Here is a 23,068-nt window from a genome sequence, read left to right as displayed (position 1 = left end):
AGGTGGTGTCAGGACCAGGCTGCTGCTGGGAGGGAACAGGCAAAAGATTTGGATCACGACTCTGGACTTGAGTGTGTTAATCCCTCTTTGAATCTGTCTGCTCAGTTCTCCGCTGGTTAAACGAGCCTATTATATCTTGCCTGCTTCCTAAGGCTGTTGCGAGACTAACTGCAGGACTGCGCGGCAATCAGATACTTCGGTAAGTTGCTGTCGGCACCCCTGGGGACCTTCTGCCTCTCGTAAGTAGAAATCCTGCAGGAGCTGCCAACGCGCAGAGCTCTTCCTCAGACTTCCTATAACGGGCTGTTGCTTAGCCACAGCGCAGCCCTGGGAGGCTGTATAACTCCAGATGTCAACGTGCGGTTAATCCTTGTGCGGGCAAGGGGCCAGAGATACAAATGTCCGTGTGTAATTACCGTTCTCTCATGACTAAACACCAGCCCGTGCTCAGTGCCCAGCTATACAAGAAATTCTTTACAGCTTGGAGTCCTCCCCCGTCCCCGCTTGATCAAGAACTAGCTGATCTTGTGACAGTATTTTAATGACTATTTTTGTATGAAGAAGTGAAGCATGCAGTTACTGTGCTAACGACACATTTTAAATGATATTTACTTGCAAGCAGAGTATGCCCTGTGAACCAATTTTTTTTTTCCCCTGCAGTTTTCATGGTTCCTAATATATTTCTTCAAGTGAAGAACAGGAGAGCCCTCCTGTGGCTAATTTAACACCTGTGATATCACACAGATGCTATGTACAGCAGTAAAAAAAATATATCGCATGTAAGTTTTCCTTTGTCCTTACCTCTGGTCTCACCCCCTTTAGATATGGTTGGTTTAATGAACCTCAAATTTGTTTTCCAGGCAGTTATATCTCAATATTTTTTTTCTTCCACTTAAAATGAACAAGCCATTCCTCATACCATATCTGTGCTTCGTTTCCCAGTTTTAACAATAGGAATGTAAATTATAAAGTAACCCTCTCTGAAATGTCTCTCTTGTGGGCTGTAGGGCAGAAGAGAAGCATATGGGGGATTTATTATGCACAATGACCTCATTCTTTCCAAGTTTCCTCACTCTCAGAAGACATATTTGCAATTCACACACACAGTTCAAAACTAGTAGGCTACACGTCTGCTGTACGTACACACACACACAGAGCTCCTTACATCCCCAGAAGACAACAGGCGACAAACCAGTGCGAGTGTTCACATTATTTTTGCATTAGGGCTCTCTCCAGAGCTAAATGAAGCCAACGAGCACCCGAAGTAATGCCTAGTTTCTGTGTGAGCTTCTCAAAGGCACTGCAAAGATAAGACAGGCAGACCATCTGGGGTCCATTTTTAAGAGAAAAATCACTCATGCCTTATATGCTTTTGGTGTCAAATGGGTAAGTTCGAGGTCAAAAAAGGGAATCAGCTGAGCTCTAATATGTTCTCTTATTTCTACTTACTATTTAATTCAGGGATAAATTAATCTAAGTCTTGTACTGACGTCAAGAGAACTTGAATCTTTCTTATGTGCTTTCTTGACCCTGTGTTTAACCCTTAGGAGGCACTCACTAGAATCATAGAATTAGAATCATAGAATCAGAATCATAGAATCTTCATGGTTGGAAAGGACCTTTGAGATCATTAAGTCCAACCATACACACTACTATGCAAGTAACATGATATAGATTAAATTGCACCTCAAAGGAAAAAAATCCTTGAGCCTCTCAAAGGCACCTCATTTCTACTCTGTCTGTAATGCACACACCACACTCACCTCCTCTTCCTCCATATCTATTCAGGGCTTTTTTTGTTCCTTTCCTCATTGCTCCTTTTGAAACTAGCATGAACAAATGCTGTGGGACAGATGCTGCTGGCCCAGTAGGTGGGGGATACTGGATCTTGAGAAAGATTAGGGTGGAAAACAAATACTTTCATTTCATTCTTTTTCTGCACATGAATTATTTCTCACATAACACAAATGTGTAGTGACTAAGAAAAACAACTTGCCAAAATACCAGTCAGTAACACAGGTTTCAGTGTTTCTAGCTGGCCAGTCAGGAATAACATTGCAGAAAATTTAATGACTGAAGACTGAATACTTTGGGAAACTCCCAATCAAGGTACAATCTAGTAGCAACCAACAACAATCTAGAAGACCAACCCACCAGTTATGTATGTCTGACATAGAGTTAACATAAATTTTACTCTTAAACAAAACAAAAATATCTTGAAACAACAGATCTACTGGCTCCATGTGCAGAAACTGTCTTAACCAGCTCAAGTAAAGCATCACAAAAGCTTGTCCAAACTGAGATGATAAAAACGTATAAAGACATAACCTGTGTTTTCAGAAGATAAGACTTTGCCCAAAGCTAGGAGGACTGTGATTAAGGACACTAGATTGCCTTCTAAAGGGGGGACCTAGGCCAATTATGTTTAACTATATTGGATTTTATAATTTGCCCAGAAGTAAAATAACTGATTTAGGTACCTATCTTTCAGTCCTAATCTTACATTCTCTTCTTCAAAATGGCCTGAATTCAAGGGCATAAGTGGAGGCTGTTCTCAACCCCAACGAGATGATAATATGCAAATAGAAAGTTTAGTAAGTGGTTTGAGCCTGCTTAGGGTGAGACAGATCTCTGGCCAACAAATATGAACCTCTGCAGAAGAACTGGCAACAGCCTGACCACCCTCAGCCCTGTCTTAATAGTAAAGGAACATACAGACCAAACCGGTTCCTTCTAAAGGTGGGGCACCATTTAGTGCACTGGTGCAGCCTCCTAAATGACCTGCCTGTTAAATCAATGCTTGGGATATTAAACCATTTTTCTTTTTGAAAATAAATGATATTTACTTCTTAGTTTCTCTAAACAAAACCACATTCTTTAGCCAGATGCCAAAGGCATTTGAAGCCACACTATCTTCCCATTTTTTTTATTCTATCTCTTTATCAGTTCACTTGGGCAGAGGTGACAGACAGGTTTAAAATCTGCAAGACAAGCCAAACCTATTTGAGAAAGATCAGCAGTTCACCTGAGTGCCTGGAGACCTAAGGGTTGGGCCATTTTAGTAGATCTGCTTTTAAGAAAAGAATACGGAGAGATGCCTTCACTGTACACAACCAACCTGCTCAATAGGCAGAAAGTTGCCATTTAACTCAGATACTGCACTATGACATTCTTTTAAAGTGTATTTTCCTATGACAGGCTTTTTCCACAGCGAAGAGCCAGACTTTTTTATAAATATTACATTATCTTTCTGGTCTCCAGTTAGATGACATGTACAAGTTCTCATTGTGTTCTGGCTACAGAACTCAGGCAGAGCCTTATACATATGTATACACACACATATATTGTATCTTTAGGAACATGTGAATAATTTGCCTTAGAAGAATAGCAACTATGACTTTAATAGGCCATTGCTAAGTGTAAAATTGGATTCAAAACAGTACTGAAGGTTGTGTCTCTATTTTGTTTCCTGAACAAATGCTTGAAAGTCTAGAAGTCTAGAGCTGAAAAAATTAGACCTGAAAGTGTTCTTTGAGCCAAAATACAATTCATCACAGGGACATGGGATTAGAAGGAATTTCCCATTGGTTTACAGGGATCCCTGTTAGAAATGGAAAGTTACTTTGCTTCCTCAGGTTACAAGAGCAAGACCCGAAAATTTAGGAACCTTCTGTTTCATGCATTTTATGCCACAAAGCACAATTACAGAAGGTTTGATATTGAGGTACTTTGAAATACCAACAGTTCTTGACAGTTGCTTAAAAAAAATCTGTACCTCTTCACTTTAATTCATCCATTTAATCTTTAAAATCAATTTAGCTTTGATGTTTTTATTATTTTGCTGTCATTTTAGTAATTCAGATCTTCAAAGGTAAGAACACATTAGCCATTCAAAGCCAAAAATCAAATAAAGCTACACTCCCTGCTCTCTAATCAGAGCTTTCATCTGCACATTTATGATCTCAGGAAGAAGCCAAATTAGTCCTAATTGCCTCTAATTTAACTTGGCCGCTCAAATAGGATATGAGATCACATTTTATCATACTGTAGATATTTTAATCGCTAGTGTACACAGACTAGAGTTTGGTGTACACTGAAAAAAGCTTTTCTTACCATATAGAGGTTCAGCCATGTAGAAATAGGCCTGGTTTCATTTTCTTTTAAAACTACAGACTTCAGACAAAATGTGTTCTCTGCTTGACGTGCATTTGAGGCTTTAGGTTGCCTTACAATTGTGGGCTTGAAATAATTCTTTAATATTTAGGTGTCTTTTAAGCCTCAAGTGGCCTAAAGCAATTTAAATTACTTCAATATCACGCAGCTTTACGTGAGAAGAGGACCTTTTGCTTAAAGACTTTAAGGAAAGGCAGGTGCTGGGAGAAGAGGCACCTGGGAGCTGCTCCCATGCTCCCGGCTGGACGGAGGCTGCAGCCCCTGCACAGGTCCAGCCACAGGACAGGGCACTCCTGCCTTTAGCTCCCGCTTCAGCATCTGCTGTAGTTCTGTAGGAGAACTGGGAAACACTCAAGGACAGTCAAGGGTCTGAAGCAAGGGTGTTTGCATCAATGTGCTGGATCAGTATGAATCAGAAATTCTCTAATTTCGCTTAGCATATGTTAAGTTTGATTTTCTACTCCAAGTGAAATACCTAATTATCGCTTCAGCGTTCTTTTCCTCTTGCTTAATTATCCACCAGCGTACATCTGCTGATAGTATCTTTCATTTGAAGTGAGATGATCAAATGTAGTTAAACACTTTTTAAGAATAACTTTTCAGAATGCTTAAAGCTTTTTGCTCAGCAACTTTGATACTCCTTAGAGAGCCTGCAAAGGCACTGGCAAATCGGGAACGTTCCTGACTACAAACTAGAGAGGGAGCAAAAGTTACACATTTACTTTAAAGCAGAAGTGCCGGGCAAGATAAATCTTGTAATCAGAAACCCTTCAACTGTCAGCCTATTTCTAAAAGTTAAGTGTAACCGGAGAATGTGAATGCCATGCAACCTCTGTATTTAATAAATGTTCAAAATTTGAGTGTTTTTATTACTGGAAATTATTGGAAAAAATCTACAGACCAAGCATTATTCATAGCAGTTATTTGGCAAGTAAATTTGGATAATGGAAGCGCCGAGAAGCAAAGGAATCACAGTTGTTAGCGATTGGCTATAAGTTATTTTCCTCCCCTACACGGAGGAGCTCAAGCTATTTCACTGGCATTTGTTAAGGAGGACGTTTTCAGCAATATAAAATTGCAGTTTAGGGCCCTGTTCTGTGGAAACCTCATTCTCTCCTACTTTTGGAGGACTGCCCCTAAATCAACCCACGTCTCTACTGGGCAGTTAAACTGCTTTGGGACTGGGGAAGAAAGCAGCTCATGCAAGCGTAAGCAGAAAACTCTCTTCCGTCAGTCACCCGGATTGATGACTGGTAATTCGCCTCCACAGTGAGATGGAAACCCGAGCACATGGGCCTGCCGGGTGGTTTTCTTTAAATAAATCAAGGAAATTTCTTCCCTCCCCATAGAGCAGAGAAATCTAGAACAAGACAGCTTTTAATTTTTTTTTTTTTTTCCAGGGGAGAGAAAGGGACAAGTATAATATCTACAAAAGTGCTGCTCAGATGAGATTGAACATGGCAACATTTCCCACTGGAAGCCTTTGTGCCCCTTTGCTCTCCAAGCATGAAAACAGCTCCCACCTCAGTGCTGCATTTCAAAGTTCACTAATGCTTGTGGCACTGGCGGTATAAATATAGCTTTCCTGCACTGCAGTCTCCCACCTTCATCTAAGCTGTCTCAACTTTTATTTTGACCATCAGCATTTTAGAGAAAAAACCCACAACACTGAATTCACACTAGAAGTAACAAATAAGGCAATCCAGCATTGTAAAAGCCATTCTTTCAAAAACACGCCAGAGTAGGTCAGAGCTGAGGCTCGCTATCTCATCTGGCGGGTGCTTCCAAGAGCCTCCCAGGGAAAGGAGACCACGCAGCCACCGTTCTGCAGCAGCCAAGTTAATTTGATGGGAGAACATCAGATAGGTATTCCTGAGGACTTTTGAGACACAAGGTGAAATATCGCTGCAGCGCGCAGTCACTGAGTTATAGAATATCTGGACTAATGTTTTGCAAGTGTGCTCCATCACAGTATTTTTTAAAATGCCTGTATTTGATATATATTATTTGGATCCCTCATTCACGTGCTCTAGGAGTTAAAGGTTGTACTTTTGCTAGCAGATGAGATTTTTCAAAGTTACAGGCAGTAACGCCAGCAAGGATAAGGGAAGGAATATTCTTTAATGAAGACTAATAAAATTGCTAGGGAAACAGATAAAAGTGGTCAGCATTACAGCCTTGGATGGGCCAAGTCAGACCTTTAGTTGTGGATTGATAACTCTGGGATGAAGACAAGCCAGCTCAGTCAAATTAGCCTACTTGATGGTCACATTTGTCAGAGGGAGTATAACACGAGGAAGATGTGTCCAGGACACAGAGCAACCAGTGGGAGAATGGGTTCTCCTTCCCCCAGAACTCAAGTGAATAGCCAGGTGCGGGTTTCCACTCGAAGGATTCTTGGCTCACAAAAAAAGAGATCTCAGGATGATTAACTGATAGTTTCCCTGGAGAACTGAATGCTGGGGAAAAGGCTGAGAGAAATAGAAATCGCAGGGCTCATGGCTCAGCTTCTCCCATTTGGAGCCTACTGGATCACAAACGGGAAGCAAAGGCAGTTGTCAGAACTCTTTCCAACTGCTGCTTCTCATCTTATAGAATAACCCAAAAATATTCAGTGACACTAAGGTCTGTTAGCACTAAGGACAAACTAAGCACCTTAGGTTTCCAGATTTTAAAAGAAATTGGATTCTTGTTTTAAAAAGCAATTTACTAAGAAGAGTTTGGATGTTTCTTTAGAGTTGAGGGAGAAATATGATCTTCTGATTCCAAATTATCCTGAGAACGCTGGGTATTTTGGAAGCAGAAAACCTTCTTGCTGAACTCCTTCAGAAAAGTGGCATTAAATCAGATTTAACTCCAAGGTTCCCATGTTCCTCAAAACCAAGAAGAGTTAAGATTCAGCAGTTCTACTAATGAACTAAGGCATAAGTTTACATTGTTGTATAATCTCCTTTGCATGGGTTGGCCATTTAAATATATTAAACATAATTTAGATACAGTTCTGCTATCACATATTTTACAGTTCTTGCTGTTTTGTGCTGCTATCATCGATCTATTGCAGAGGATGTGTTATTACTTTACAGGCTGTGTTTTTGCAAGTCTGAGAGAGTTATTATTTTGTTTACTGCCTTGTGTGGGAAGACGATCAAGGACCAAATATGGAGACATGTCATGCATGGAGGAATAGCATAGAATAAGAGCCACAAGACTATTTTCCTAGTCATAAGCATTTCTCTTCTACTTGAGATTTCAGCATTCTTAAATGCTTTTCTCAGGTGGAGTTTGCTGAGATTCTCCACCATATATTTGGTTTCCTAGTTGCTAGTTTCTTACTGAAGCTCAGTCTGTAGTAACTTGGCAAATTTCACCTCCTTACCTGCTCAGAGCATCAATGAGCTTATTGTTGGCACTGATGAGCTGTTTGCATTTTCTTTCATGGGTCATGATATACAGGTTCCTCCTGATCTGCAGCTGACACTCTCCGCAGCACGCAGGCAAGGTGGCACTACTGACATCCTTGCTTTGCCCATAGGCATAAAGACCTGACGGGCAACAAGTGAAATCCTGGCAGCTGAAAAATTGCAGACCTCTGCCAGGGTTTTTTAAGCTGAGGTCCTAAGCACTCACTTACAGGTGGCCAGTAAACTGTCTGGAACATTATCATGACAGTCATGCCACCTGAATGCTCATCAACAATTATACACATGAATCTTTGGTTTTCAAGTTATTCAGAAAGCCTATACAGAAGAGGAAAGAATACCGGAACAGCATTACCACGCTGAAGCATTAGCACCACCATTTCCAAGGCTGTGCTCCTTTTGTCTGAAATTAGCTTTTTTCCTAGAGAAAAACTGGCTCCCCATACCCGAGTCTACTCAACTCTCAAGTGCTCAACCCTGCTCTTCTTCACACCAGGGTGACTTTTATGCACTATCTCCTAAGCTGGCTCAGGTAGCTGAGTCAGCCTAAAAATTCATGGGTTTTGTTGCCTTAGTTTTTATTTGGGTTCGGGAAAAGAACCATCTGACTGTAACAGGATTTCTGCCGCATAAGAAAGTCAGTGGGGAAATGTCTTCTGGTGATCTATAGAGAGGGATGGGAGCAGAGCCACCCCATGGGCTGCTGCATGAACTTCTGTCAGATTTACACAATTTTGTAAACCCAGACCAACATAACCTAGCAGCTTTTGGAGTACAGGAATTCTGCATTTTTTTTCTGCATGCCCCTGCTGTCTTGATGGGTGAGTTTCTGTAGAAATGTTTAGGATGCGTTGCTTAGCGAAGCCTAGAGCATTGGCCCCACATGGCCCTTATGAGGTCTCTTATGCAGCCATGCCTAAGTCTGACACAGCCAAGCGCTGAAACATTTCTTGTGGTCAAATCAACATATGGTAATAACTGTGCTAAGAAATAGTGTGACTGTGCACATGGCCAACAACCAGTGCAAGAGGTAGCGTGTTTATTATAAAGACAGTAGATCATTCTCCTCCTGAAAGGAGCACCTTTGTTAAGCTCTAGTAACTGTACAGTCATGAGTTTTCCTACCTTACAAGACCATGGGGGAGTTGTAGCTGTTTGATGACATAGAGCTACATATATTAATGCCCCAGCTGAGCTACGTAACTAAAAATGACAGTATCTATATACCATTATCTCAATTGCATTAATCAAGATAATTCATACCTTCCATGACTGTTTGGCAATAGAGTGTAAAATACTAATTAAAGAATTGCATGCAATGTAAGGATGATCTCAGCTGTGTTTCAGGTGTAAAGAAGAGTGATAGAGGTATAAATGATCATTTCAAATAAGCTTGATGTATAATAAAGTAAATGAAATAACAGATGCCTTCTGTTCCAAGTGTGTTCTCTTGTCACAGGTTGGGAGAAAAAATAATTTCCTTTTAAAAACTTCACATTAAGAAACGTAAAGGTCCAGGTTCAGATTCTCAGGTTCAGGCTGTTATTTGCAGGGTAGTTTTCTGGTCAGAACACACGAAAATCATGCATGTGGTCACACACATGCTGGTCTCATGTCTATATCCTTTATGAGACTCAAACAATTTCTTAGATTGGATCCTAGGAGAAATCGCCCTGTGTAACCGCTATGATTTTAGTTCTCTGCCTTGGGAATGTATAAGAAACACACTTTAGTGTCTTGCAATTACTTTCTCAAAACAAGAATTGTTTAGCTAAGGAAGAATGCATGATAAAAATACTATTCGATTTTTAAATATTTAAACCTTGCTTGATGATTAAATATCTCAGTATGGGATCGGAATGTTTCTAAATTCCTCAGGGACTGCACATGGAACTTTTTGTACAGCGTTTTATTCATTTTCATTCTGGATTACTTGAATTTTTTTCTCTGCAAATTTTTGGATTAATTCTTTACCATTGCTTACAATCAGTCTCAGGGGGACCCGGCCAGTAAGCTCAGTAGAGAGGTCAAACTAGGGCTTCAAGCTGACAGCTTCTGAAATTCTCTGGTAAGAGCTACGAAACAAAAGTAAACTGAGCTGGAGCCAGTAAGTTCTGAAACTTAGTTCTAGTGGAAGTTTTGGCTCCATATAGTTTAAAATACATTTAAAAGTGCCATTTAATTGCACTTAAAAAAACCCCAAACCAACATAATTTCCTTGTGCTTCTACAAAATGTTACTTTACAAATTGTGTTAGGAGAGACAAAGGTCTAGGCAGGAGAGACAGAATCTTGTCAGAGATGTTGTAGGAGACAGGAAATCAGGAGTTCAAAGGAATATAAATTTAACAGCAGCATTTTGGAAGAGACTGCATTTTTACAACAGGCTGGAGAGATAGTGAAGTCATGGGAGAGAAGATGTGGAGCTAAGCTATCTGCGTGACAGGGAAATGATCCTAGCCCTGATCTGAACGGCTATAAAAAGAGAGAGAGAAAAAAAGGCATGTAGAAACATGAATGTGTTTCTGATAAAAAAGCTAAACCATTGGCACTGACATAGAGAAAATAGGTTCAGAGGGGCAGCCCTTGAAGAAATTCCTGTTTGAGTGTCTAGAAATCCTTGAGTGACTTAGGTTTTTTTTGGTTTGTTTTTTTTTTTTTTTTTTTTTTAACCCGTAGTTCCCCTGTATGCCTTCTTTGGAAAGGCTTAGATGGTCCCCAGTTTCTCCAGTTCTGCCCATTCTCTGAGAAACAGATGATGCCTGGCATTAGATGGTAGGGATTCATAACAGAAATATCAAGATGGGTATGAAAAAAGCATGAACGGAAATGTGAGTGTGCAAGACAGTGATATGCATTAATTGCTACAGAGCACTATGTGTGATTTCATTTGGATGACCAGATAGGAAGAACAAGCCAGCCTAATAGGGGAAAAGATGATGAAGAACAGGTAAGGCAAAAACGAACCGTGAAATGCAAATTTTTTACCCAAGACTTACAAGGGCTGAAGAAAAATAATGAGATGAAAGAAATCCAAACACCATCCATGCCTGGGGAGCATAAAGCACACGTTCAAAACTCAGTTGATTGCTGCCAAACACAAAAGAAACAAGAGAGAGAAGGACGCCATAGCCAGCATCCCTTGTCCTGGCCAAAGCACATGGGTACATGTCTTGATAATGAGTGAAATCTATGAGCGCAAGGGAGTAAGATTGGTTTTGTTTAAAGTAACCATCACATTCTCCTTCCATAGGGTGTCACACTGAGTTTTGCTGTGCTAATTCCCTACAATATTAACCACAACATTGCTATACACCGTGGGGTTTGCAGAACAGAGGTACCAGCCCACACTATAAGCAGCTGCAGCTCCTTAATGATTGATGCACATTCTGCCCTGTGGACGGGGCAGCTGACACCACATATTTAGTGGGGAACTAGGTCCTGACAATATCTGTAACAAGAACAAAAGAATAATTTTGCAACGCCAGCTGCCCAGTGGCATTTTTTCCATTGTTTTGTTCCTCTCACCACCAAACCAATGAATGGAATAGTGAATTCTTTTTTAAAGTGTTCAAAACAACAGAAGACTACCATGCCTGTGATTCTACAAGGAACCGTGTGGACCAGTGCCATAAAAGGAATGGATTCACAGTGGTGGAAAATTAATGTCACTGTACAGCGGTTTATATGACAGTAGAGCTGTTACCTTATGCCACTGATGCAATTCCAGAAAGTTTTATCTACTTTCAGTTGTGATCCGTAAAAGAAAAAATCTGTTCTAGTTCTCAAACAATAAATGAAAACAATTCAAAAAAAGTCACCTAACTTAATTATCACCCAAGTGCTATTGTAAGGGGATTTTCAAATCTATGTAAATCCCATCACACCTAACAATGCACTGAAGTGAATTTTGTAGGCTAACCTGAAGCTGCGATACAGAAGGCAATTAAAAGTGGGGATAAAACCCTTGTATGTAGCACAGCTACGGAATATTTCTATGCCAATTGGTGCTCACAGAAATAATTTGCTGAGATACTTGGCTGTAACAGACCAAGCTCTTAAAACCTGCTTGTAAAGACATATTGCCAATTACTCTGATTTTTTTGTTTTTAAAGTGAACCAATGTCCCATCTGCACTAAGCATGTCTGAGTATGTGTTTCCAAGTTTTCAAAACACTTTAAATTAAAGTCTTGATGTCATTCTACGTGTTCCTAAGTGGAGTCAAGTGCGCTGTAGGTACAGGTGCCATTTCACATCAAGCGTTTTATCTGGAGAGAAAACAGTTTCTTGCATGTGGATTAGTCAAGATCTGATCCATGAAATAAACTCTATTTTTACCTATTCTTACTAGGTTTTGAAATTAAAGAAATCGGATTTTTTCTTTATAATCTTCAGAACTAAACCTATTTATGCTATTTTTTTAATATGCATGCTCTGTTTTAAAACTTTTCAACATACTAAGCAAAAATACTCTTAATATAATTAATAATACAAGATATAACTGTTTTATTTAAGTTTTCTACATGATATAGTATGATTGTATTGCAAAACCAGCATTCCTTCACTCTATTGTGTTACAGTTGCGATGTGTGATATCTCTCTACACACAGTACTGATGTCACTCAACAGCTTTAATATCTTCCCAGATGGATAACCCTGTCCCAGTTTTGAAGGTCTTGGGTCCATTAGAAAGAAAAAGTGAAGAAAAGGGGACTTTTTTTGATGCAATTCTGCTCACTTACAAATTCTCATTTTTTACACCTCTGGGTTCAGGTCAACAACAAGCAACAGCAGCTTGTTCGCATTTCCAGGCAGGAGCTGGCACAGGGAGGCAAAAAAAGAGTTTTTGGACTGCTTTCTAAGTCCTGTTGAGGCTCCATTACTGACCACCCCACAGTTCTCCCATCCTGTCTGGATCTCTCATTAATAGCATAACCTCACTGACCAGCAGCGGCTTCACCTTTAGCTTACTGTGTCATTGCTTTGATCATCAACATGTGTTTTAGATGAGGTTTCAGAAGGGAGAAAGTGACCTTTAAAAAGTTGACATCATGTTCAAATGAAGAAAATAGAGGAGAATGAACTCTGGCAGGTTAAATGTAAAAGCACAAGACAGCAGGCCAAAGAATTTAAGGAACGGCTTAGAAAAGGCATAAAAAAAAGTAATAATAAATCCTTTTACAAAACCAACAAAAGCTAAAAGCCTGCTAGAAAGACTGTACAACAACAAATAGTCAAGGCACAAAAGAAGCATTTATAGAAGATAAGGCCAGAGCAGATAAATTAAATGAATTTTTGTACATTGCGAATGCGGAAGAGCTTAGAAAACTCTCCCACCAGGAATGTACTACCCCCCCGCCACACAAACACACTCCTTTTTGTTTTAATGGATAATACCTCAATGGTTCTGCATTCAACTGACGTTCAGAAAAGGCTATAAAACAGGTTCATCAGGACCAGAGCATATTTATCCAAGAGCTCAGAAGGAACTGAAGCATGCAATAGCTTAAGTAGCAAGTGCAGTGTATGATTTCTTACTTAAAAATGCCCAGGTTCAAAACCAGATGGCAAATGGGATGGAATTAAAAAACCAAAAGCCAACCCCCAACAAAACAAAACACAACACAGTACGAAAGACCAGAGTGTGGGAAGTAGTTTGAACTATAAGAACAGAGTTTGTGGACATATGAAAAATGGTACATTGAAGAACAGTCAACACAGCTTTTTGAATGAAAAACCATGACACGCATCTCAGGGTTTCTGAAGATGTTGATAGATATATGTACAGAGGAGATGAAGTTGATGCAATCTCCTTTTATTTTTCAAAAGGCATTGGTCCCTCATCAAAGGCTCAAAAAATGAAGCTAGGAGAAGCAGGTGGTCATCACTTGGCTAAATAACTGATTAAAAGTTAGGCAACCGTAGGTTCTCATTATCTGTTAGTTTTATTGGTAGAGAAAGGCCACCTATGGGGTCCCACAAGAATTACAACTTTCCAGACATCCTTCTATTATTTTCTGTTCTGCTATTTTTCCTCATACCATGCACGTTCTCTAGTCTTTATTATGCGAAAAGAAACTTAGGCAGTGCAGCGTGGCCTGGTGGGCTGTGCTGGGAGATTTTGCACCTTCCCCAGGACACAACAGAGCGTGTTTGAGAGGCTGCGGGATTGTGGCAGGCTAAAGGAACGAGAAGGAGAGGTCCAAAGAGGGGACGTTTGTCTAGATGAAACTTTGCTCTGACCTGCTCCTGATGTTCCCGTTTGTCCCTTCAGACAGCACAACTTCTCTCATTTCCTAAAGAAGAGTAGCTTATAAAAAACAGTTAGGCTAACTGAGATGTGAAAAACATTCCTTCAAACTTATACTTGGGTATGTTCCTCCTCTCCAAACAGAAGGCATGTAGTAAAACCATTACATTAAACAACCAGTTCCCTGGAAGGGCAGGCAATGCTGACCTTGTTTAAAACGACCTCTATTCTCTGGTTTCATACTGGGCAGTACAGCTCTGGAGGGGTTTTTTTGAAGCATTCATCACCTTTGTGTTTTTATAACATTTGCCATCTCACTTCTACTTCTATTTACCAGCAAATAATCTAAAAGATGCATGCCTGTACTAAAAGCTATTTTTCCAGCCTGTTGTCACTGTAGAAGAGATCGTCATCTTTTGATCTATAGTGACCATAAAATCCTCTAGAAGTTATTGTTTTCCCTGTAACTCTCAGAAAAATTTTATTTGAATTGCGTCTCAAAGCCCTAACTATTTATGCCTCTGTGGCCAAATCTCACTGCCTTGCAGATGAGGTATCTGCAGTGCTTGCAGTTTGGCCTCAGACTCGCTTACCTTCTCGTCTTTATTTTTCCTTATTATTTGTGTAACTCTTACAGCACATTAGGTGCTCCACAGATAAACATGACAAAGCGTCAGGTGTTTCTTTATGGCCTGGCATCTGTGCAGTCACTTCACATGCTCAAGGTAAAGCCTAAATGGCACCATTATGTTTAAATTGCAATTTACGCCCAGTTTACACTACTACAATCAGATTCATACCCTGAACGAGAAACACAGGAGTGCAATATTGCTGAGATCTGGCTAGTATCACGAGCAAGTGAGTGTAATTGGTGTACCTTTCCTCCAGTCCCCTCAAATAAAGCATTTGTGCATATATTTACATATCACCACAGCTGGCATAACTTGCCTGGCTCCAATACAGTAATTTGTGCCAGCTGAGTAGCCAGCCAAAGTGACTGGTCAAGCTGATGTAGCAGATACTAATGTACTCTTATCTCTCTGCAAATACATTACAGTTAGTGCAGAGTATTTACCAAAATGAGTCTTTGTCTTCATGAAAAAAATTAAGTGGTAATTCCACATCCTGTTTGCTGTGTGCTGCATCTAGAACAAAGCCAGATCAACAATTCATTGTTGCTGTTCCTCTTTACAAGCATTGTAATGGTCGCATGTTACTAAGTAAGGATACAATTGATGGAGTTATCTGCTCAATTCATGCGTTGTAAGTACACGTTACGAAGCTGAGACGCAGCTGTAAAGGGAAGTCTCTCATCCTTCAAAAAATGATAGCGCCTTTCATGAAAGAACCACGGTGAAGTATTTTCCTTGCAAAACTGACTTCACTGTCAGGTATAAACCATTCTTTCCCTTTCCTCCATGAGAGGACAACCAAATACGAAGGGAGCTGAACCTAGAGCACCCCTCTGTTACTGGTGATACTGTGAAGTGAGACTACACAGCTGTAGTTACGCATCACCACCTCAGCTGGCGGAGCCCAAGGACTAACTCCCAGTTTGTGACTGGGGAACTCTGTGACAGCAACCCAGAAGGGCCTTCCTGCTGTTCTGCATGTTATTTTCCCACTAGCGAGAGAAAATGACCGTTCTCCAGGGGAGGCAGACCTCCCTGAAACCCCCTTTTGGTCAGCATCCAGGTCATTTTGCAGAACTGAGTATCCAGGAGGCTACTTAGTTTTATAACACATTTGGAGGAGCAGTGCTGATGGCACTGCAGCTGCCAAAACACGTAGCGCGGCCCTTCTTCCCACAGTGAAGCTCTCCAAATCAATTCTGCTAGTTTCCAGTCCTCCCTGTCATCGCCCACAAGCTGTGACTGGTTATATTGTCACGATCACCAAAGAGCAGTAGTCTAGAGTTTACCATTAAAGAAAAACAAAAATTCAAAAGAGGTTTCAAAAAGAGCCTCCTCTCAACCTGGCTCTCTTGTGCGGAGCCACGACCGGTTGAACAGCGTTCAATGCAGCCAGTGCTCACAGAGAACAGCAACCAGCTACAAAGCGGTCACAAAAGAGAGCAATATCCGCCCTTAAAAAAAGCCTTCCCTGAGCAGAAGGAAATTTCCTTTCTAAAACCAAGGGGGCTGTTTCTGGGCCGTTTCCTACAGACCAGCAGCAATCGAGAGGCAGTACGCACACTGCACATCCATTAAGAGCTCGCTCTCCTCTCCTCCGTTAACTCGCCTGCCCCTGGGGGGTGGGCTCAGGGGGAGGCACAGCCGGTCTTGCGACAGAGCGGTGACGGTCTCCAAGGGACACCTGGACTTAATGACCCAAAAAGAGGCACGCATCAGAAACCATCAGTCTGTATCCTGCTCCCATAGTGCATACACATCAGGACAGTTCTTGATTTTTATCCTGTAACTCTTAAATAAAAAAGAAAAAAATGTGCCAGTCCTTTGAGCGGCTGGGGGACTTGCAAGTACAACCACCATTTATGTGACACTAGAAGTTTATGTTCCCTCATGCTCTGAGGAGCAACAAATCTTGAAGCTGTGACACTATGCTGTAAACAATTTAGAGGGATGCCAAAACCACGCGGGCTCTGGCTGGGAAGGGAACTGGATTTGACTGCCCATCTCTGGGCGACTGCTCAGGCTGTGGCACTATCGATAGGGAAGTTTCACCCCCACCCCCTTCTTCCAGCTGCTGTGCAGAGGTTGGGCTCTGGTCTCTGAAAGAGAGGGAAGAGAGGCCAGCAGCAGAGGAGTCAAAATGGGTTTGGAATGGACTTTAGTATGGGATACTTTCATAGTCATACACATATAGTTTCATGTTACTAATGCTATATAAAATGAAGGTGTATATGTGTATGACATATAATATGTATCACAAGCATATATAGTACGCATTTAACAAAATGAATTCATGCTATATAATTTAACTCTCTGATCCAACTTTGATGTCCTGCTTTGAGGAGTAGGCTGGATTAGATGACCTCCGGAAGTCCATTTCCCTTTAAGCTATTCTACAAGCAGCTCTAGAAGTCACTCACTATCTCAAGGTCCTTGCTCTAATTACCTGCTCATTATAGAAAAGTGACTAGCAGGGCCATTAGCTGGTTTTTTAAAAAAATGTTCCCTATTTAGTGAAAGAAAGTCTGCCATAGTAATAGAAAACAAGTCCCAAACACTGACCTAAAGAATATATAGAAGCATTTTCAGCTGTCACTTTGACTTCTCTCCTTTTGAGCGAACTCACATTTACTGAATGTGAATATTGTGAATTCACATTTTGTGAATAAATCCACATACCATCCACCAGAATTTTTGCCAACCTGGCTACCACATTTATAAAAAGCAACTTGAATGATCAGATGGCGTAAGTTTGACATGGCACACACAAGGCATGCAGATCTAATTTCAGTAACGTTCGTTACCCTTATCAGGTGACATTTCAGTGGTTGAACAATCATTTTCATAGACACGAATAAGGCTAGAGCGGGCTGAAAAGGAAATTCAATGTTTCAATGTAATGATTGAATGGTAAAACTTTCTCTCCATTCAGGCAAACTTTTGGGATCCTACCCTGGAAGTTGTCTTTTGGGGTTAGGGATCTAAACCCTACCTGTGAAAAAAAGGAATTTGCGTGTTATCCAGGGCACCCAATCCCATAACGCACACAGTCGCTTGGGTTTGGATGCTACTCAGTGGTTCAGGACAGGAAGGGACAGCTATGGGCCATGAGAAGCCCGTTCACCAGACTACTTGGCTCCCCTGGCAGTTGTCACATCCACAGGCCACAGAGTTTCCATCTGTACTAATAAAATGGTATCTGCGCTAAAGTAAAACAGTCCTACCAGGACTACCCAACAGGAGTTCCTATGGAGAGAGATGCACGCAGGAGCAGTAGAGGCAGATGCACTCACAGCATAGTCAAATGCCTCGTCCCTACCGGCAAGGAAAGTGGGGGAATCGCTATTTTGAGTCCACTTCAGTTCTGCAGGGACTTCAGGATGACTTTGAGCCCCTGCTTCAGGCAATGTCATGTTTTTTGCAGCAGTGCTGCGCTGAGGGAATGCAGGCATTTGTAGAGTTCAACAGCAGATGTTAGAGGATGTCAAAGTCATCTAAAGGGTAGAGTTTTCACCACGAACACAAATACAGTTGAAAATTTAGGACGTGCAGGACTGGTTTATTTTTGAGGAGAGGTTTTAGATGAGCATACCTTGATCTTCCTTCTACAAATGGAGTAGTAATTCTTCCTCTGTTCAATAAGACTGTAACACTTAGGACCCAAAGCAGCCCAGTTTATAGAACAATTACATCTCTAACATCCTACCCTGATTTGTGACTTGGTACGTATGCACTGTCAGAAAGCAAGTAATATTCTGCATACCAGAGAAAGAAGACATTGTGAATTCAGTGGCAGGTATTTATTTTGGAAGCTAAAAAAAAACCAACAAAAAACCCCCAAAACCCCACAGTACAACCAGACCAAATTGCCTCATGAGCTCACATCATGCATAACCCTACCACTTGAACATCATCACACTAGTACTTTTCTCGATACAGCAACTGAGAATTATAATTTAAGCGGGAGACTACAAGATTTATATTGTATGCACATGCAAGTGGGAGCTTCTAACAGCATGCCCGTATGCCTGCTGCAGCTGCTGCCACCGCACCGACGTGCACTCGGCATCTGCCCTCGGATGCTGAGTGCTGGCAGAAAGGACAGGAGCACATCTGCCACAGAGGCTGGCAGGCATGGGACTGATTTTATGTGGCGATGGATGATACCTCACAAGGTCTAAACCTTACAGGTGTCAGCTGGCTGAAAGAAGAATACCTGAAGTTCACAGATTATTTCACAATCACTTAAAGCTTTACTTTTGTTAACCATTAAGTAGACCATAAGTAGAGCTTTTGCACGTTAACAGGAAGAGCAATCTGTAACATAATCCATTTGCGTTCTCATATTTCTGAGGCTGAGACAATTTATTTTACATTGCATTTGACAGTCTCTGAGTTGTTAGCAGTCTGATAAACAGAACGGAGGATACAAGAAAGCTTTGATTTCTCCTTTACCCCTGTACAAGCCAAGTGCTTCTCCTGGTGAACAGAATTTGAAGTTTTCTAAGGCAGAGTGCGGTAGATCAGGTATTTGGTCACTGCCGTTATTAATTATTAAAGTAAATCAAATACTGACATGCAACACAGGACAAAGTAACACATAGAAAAACGAGCAGAGGCCTTAGAACTGTCAGTTCCAATGTTAAATTTTAGATCACTACGGAAAGCTTGCATATTAAAAGGAAGGCAACATCCCTGGGATAGTACAAAGAAATCCTGCATTAGCACAATACTTTAAAAATGTTTAAGTACATAGTTACTTTCCAAGACTACAAAATTACCAGTAGAAAGCAATTCAGAAATAGAATAAATACCTCTCTCGAAAGTTTTTGAAATACCCAGTTATTTAGTTAGAAAAAACCCTAAATACAGCAAGACAGATATTTGGACAGCTGTTACACGATCATAAAATTTGTAAGGTAGCTTAAATTGATTAAATATCTGGCCACCAAATACTAATGTGTGATTTTACCCCTCAGCAGACTTTGATCTAATGATCAAAGATATTGTTTTAAATAGCCAATTAAAAAAATAGAGGAAAACCCTGAAAACGGGGTACACTATCCAAACCCACCATGAATGACAGATTATTTCCAACTTCTGATAAAAAAAACTAGCAAAGATTATAGAATTGAAAGTAATATTCTCAAAATCAGCAAAAATCCACAAGACTTTAAGGGAACGATACATTCGGGTCTGTAGAACAGTGCTCAGGAGCTGGGAAGGGCTTTGTGGTCACCAGGCTCCTGCCTTCGGGGTCCCAAATACCCACACGGCCATTTGATGTGACGTAACAACAAGATGTCTATGAGAATCACTGCACCGTGTAATCTCAAGTCAATTATCCTCAGATATCTCTTCCAAATGACAGCTGTATCATAGGATCTAGAAATAGTAAATTGTGATAATTAATCACTGGATTGCCTGATTATTTCCATTATAAATTATTCCAAGGAAGTAACTACTTAAAGCATGTATCTATTTATTATATATTTGCTTATGACTTTAATAGCTAGTGACTGAGATAATTTTTCATGGTTATTTGTAAGTAAGAATAAAATGGCATTGAAGAATAATTGCTTGTGGAGATACCAATCAACTCTCTGTAGGCCTGTTAATAAACTGTATTTCTTTATTCAAAACTGTATTCAAACTTTTGAATGGAGTTCACACTTTAAATTTTTTTATACCGTTAGCAGAACAGGATCCTGAAACATTCTATTTTATTCAAAGTTACGTACATGGTTGCTTGCTATGGTTGAGATGCTGCATGCTTAGCATTTGTTCACTTCACAAGCGCTTGAATTCATACATCTGAAAGAGCTCTGAAAATGAAAGTGGGATTTTCAAGCAGAGGGTTCAGTTTAACACTGGTGTGAACAGATATATTTTTACTGATTGTCATCTGAAGTGGTCTGAAAGTTGCCATGGCTAAAGGGCTTTTTTTTTTTTAAAAAGACTTTTTTTTTAAAAAACAAACAAACTAATTCAAAGCTCATTTGAGAATTTTTTTTTTTTTTTGCCCCTTTCAGTAGAGACCCAATTCAAAAACGAGCAAGACTGATGTGCAGGGCTGTGTTCTGCCTATACATAATAGAAACAAAACCAATTTGTACTTCTTAGCCAAATTACACGCTCCTACGATATATTTGCCAGGAAAACCATCTTCATAGTTGAAAGCAGAGGCCTGAAATTGAATCAGTGAAGTGTATTATTCCGATCATAATGATCTGACCTAATCTAAATGTAAATAAAACATCAGTCTGCCAATGCATCCAAAGACATTTTCAAAGAAAGTGGTGTGGAAATTCAGGCCCCAAAAGCTGGCGAGTGCCTGCCCTGTGTTTGCTGCCAGCCAAACCCCGTGTCCTTCCCTCCGCGCCCAGCCCACTGCAGTCAGGCTGTGAACACGCTCTGCAAGCGCACGCGGTAGGAAAGCAGGATTTTCCCCTTAGCACAGTCAGCGTCAGAGAGACGGGAGAGCACAGACATTGCACAGTCAGCCTTTGAGAAGAACCCATTCTGCCACCCACAGCATGCAAGCCTAGGAGGAAAACCCTCTCTGTGTTTTTCAACTTTTATGCCCAAAACCACCATTAATTTTCATACCGTAACAGAGAATTTACTTGAAAGTAAAGTTCTAGAGTACTCACTGCTGCACCTTATTCCCGTCAAAATGGCTGCATAAAGTGCAGGTGTCTAGTACTAAGTATAATCCTGTAGTAATTTTAAGATATATTTAAGGCTTTGACTATTTTTAAACCGTAACATTTAAAAAGTAGAGAGTAACATTGCAGATATATTAAATGCTGAGTACTACTGGAGGTGTAGCCCCAGGCATTGGGAACAACTGTCCTTCAAGGTTAAAGTGTCTTTCCAGAATGCTGAAAGAGTATTTTAGGAAATCTTTAAAAAATTCATTTTTCGTAGAATCAATATGTATGTTAATTGTGATACAGAGAATGTTTAGCTCACAGCAACAGAGTGTGTCAATATACTCTAATTTTTAAAACCTCCGTTCAAGTTTTATTTCTGTTTGCTCTAGAATTATGTCTAACAGTTGTATGTTCAGAGAGTTAATTTATGGATGCAAGATAGGCCTGAGATATTTGTATCGGAGTTGAAGATGCGTAAAGCGATATTATCACCCATTTTAACTTGCAATAAGCTTCTTAAAAGTCCTCACAGAAACAGCAATCCATGCCCATCTCTGTGTATTCTCACCTGCTTTCTTTCAAATTTATTTTTTTTTTTTTAACAAGAAGTTTCTTCTTGGTTAAGCAGAGGTGAGGAATGAATCACCCCTGCGTGAGGCAGACTCCCCCCACGATCAGGCAGAGCATGCCAACGCGCTGGCACAGGCAGAACAAGCCCACATCACCGTTTTTGAAAACAATTTATGTAAAAAGGTAATAATGTCAGGGAATAAGCCAAAGCAGGTAAACATCTCTTCCCACAGAGTATATTGAAAGAACAAGGATGTCTTACCAGTTCATGAACCCCCTGGAATAATGCATTTAAAAAACCCCAAAAAACTCTTTCAGTTTGGCAGGCCAAAGCCAAGAAGTCCCAAGTCACAACCTGTCAGGTTTTTCTTGAAAATTGGCTTGAATCTCTCTTTTCCTCAGTAATTTCCGCAACATTATTCATAATTCTGTTTGTTTTTCCATACCCCACACTGCATTATTTATAACAGCACATTATGAATTGGGAACAGTAAGGCATAACTGCCTTTTACCTGATTTTCTACTTGCAATCTACTTCAGATATGCAGCAAAAATAGCCGTTTCCAGTTATAAAAACATAGACTAAAAGTAACAGAGACCTCATTTTAGCCTTCATCCAGCAAGCAATCAAGACTAGTGCATGGAGCCCCTTACTTCCCCTGCCTGGTTTTGTGCCGGTGTTGTACTGGTGTACAGGGTTACTCACTTTTTGCCAACATCCAGTAGCCAACTTCAACAAGGTCCAGTCAGCAGGAGACAGGCCACCATTTCCAAGCACAGGACACCCCACTCACTTCCAGAACAACTGCATTTCCCACCTTGCCAGCCAGGTCACTCCTATTTATAATTTGAGGTTTCATTCAAAGGAGAAGCAAAGCAGGTGAGAGGCTAGTGGGGATGATGATGTCCTCCACCTGCTGTATATGTGTTTTTTCTGAGTCTTTCTCTGATAAACAGAGGAAATTGAAAAGGGGAATTTTACTCACAGTAACTCATGGTTTCACAGTAAGGGCTTGAAGGTTTTACATACTTAGGGAATTTTTATGATGACCCTAAAGATTGCTGTGAGAGACAAAGCAGCACCGTAGGGATGCTCTTTTAAGTTTTGGCATACTTTTTCTTATTATAAATTAACGATAGGGAAAGTTTGTTCTATTTCTTCTTGTGCCTCGTGCCCCTCTAAGGGAAAAAGAATAGAGGGAACTGACAGAAATCCCAGCCTACGGTTGTAAAGACATCCACAGGCTACAACAGAAATGCCGCTCCTCTTTGTGATTAAGGACTATGCAATCAATGGTCGAACTCCTCATTCCCTGGGCTTTTTGCCCTTCCCCTGTCTCTCCAACCACTGCCCTTCTGCAGCCTGCT

At 40.6% G+C, this 23,068-nt stretch overlaps 1 long non-coding RNA gene across 1 annotated transcript in view; it reads right to left on the bottom strand.

Moving 5' to 3' along the window:
* Positions 1 to 22,508, bottom strand: part of LOC141740035 (uncharacterized) — a 36,023-nt gene extending 13,515 nt beyond the window's left edge. Inside the window, exon 1 of the long non-coding RNA XR_012585862.1 lies at positions 22,407 to 22,508. This is a non-coding gene — a long non-coding RNA (uncharacterized LOC141740035). The remainder of the gene's footprint in view (positions 1 to 22,406) is intronic.
* Positions 22,509 to 23,068: the final 560 nt, after the last annotated feature.

The sequence above is a fragment of the Larus michahellis genome, chromosome 3 (assembly GCF_964199755.1).
Source record: "Larus michahellis chromosome 3, bLarMic1.1, whole genome shotgun sequence".
Classification (NCBI taxonomy): domain Eukaryota; kingdom Metazoa; phylum Chordata; class Aves; order Charadriiformes; family Laridae; genus Larus; species Larus michahellis.
Note: the sequence above shows the minus strand (reverse complement) of the source record. Positions and strands in the feature narration are given on the sequence as shown.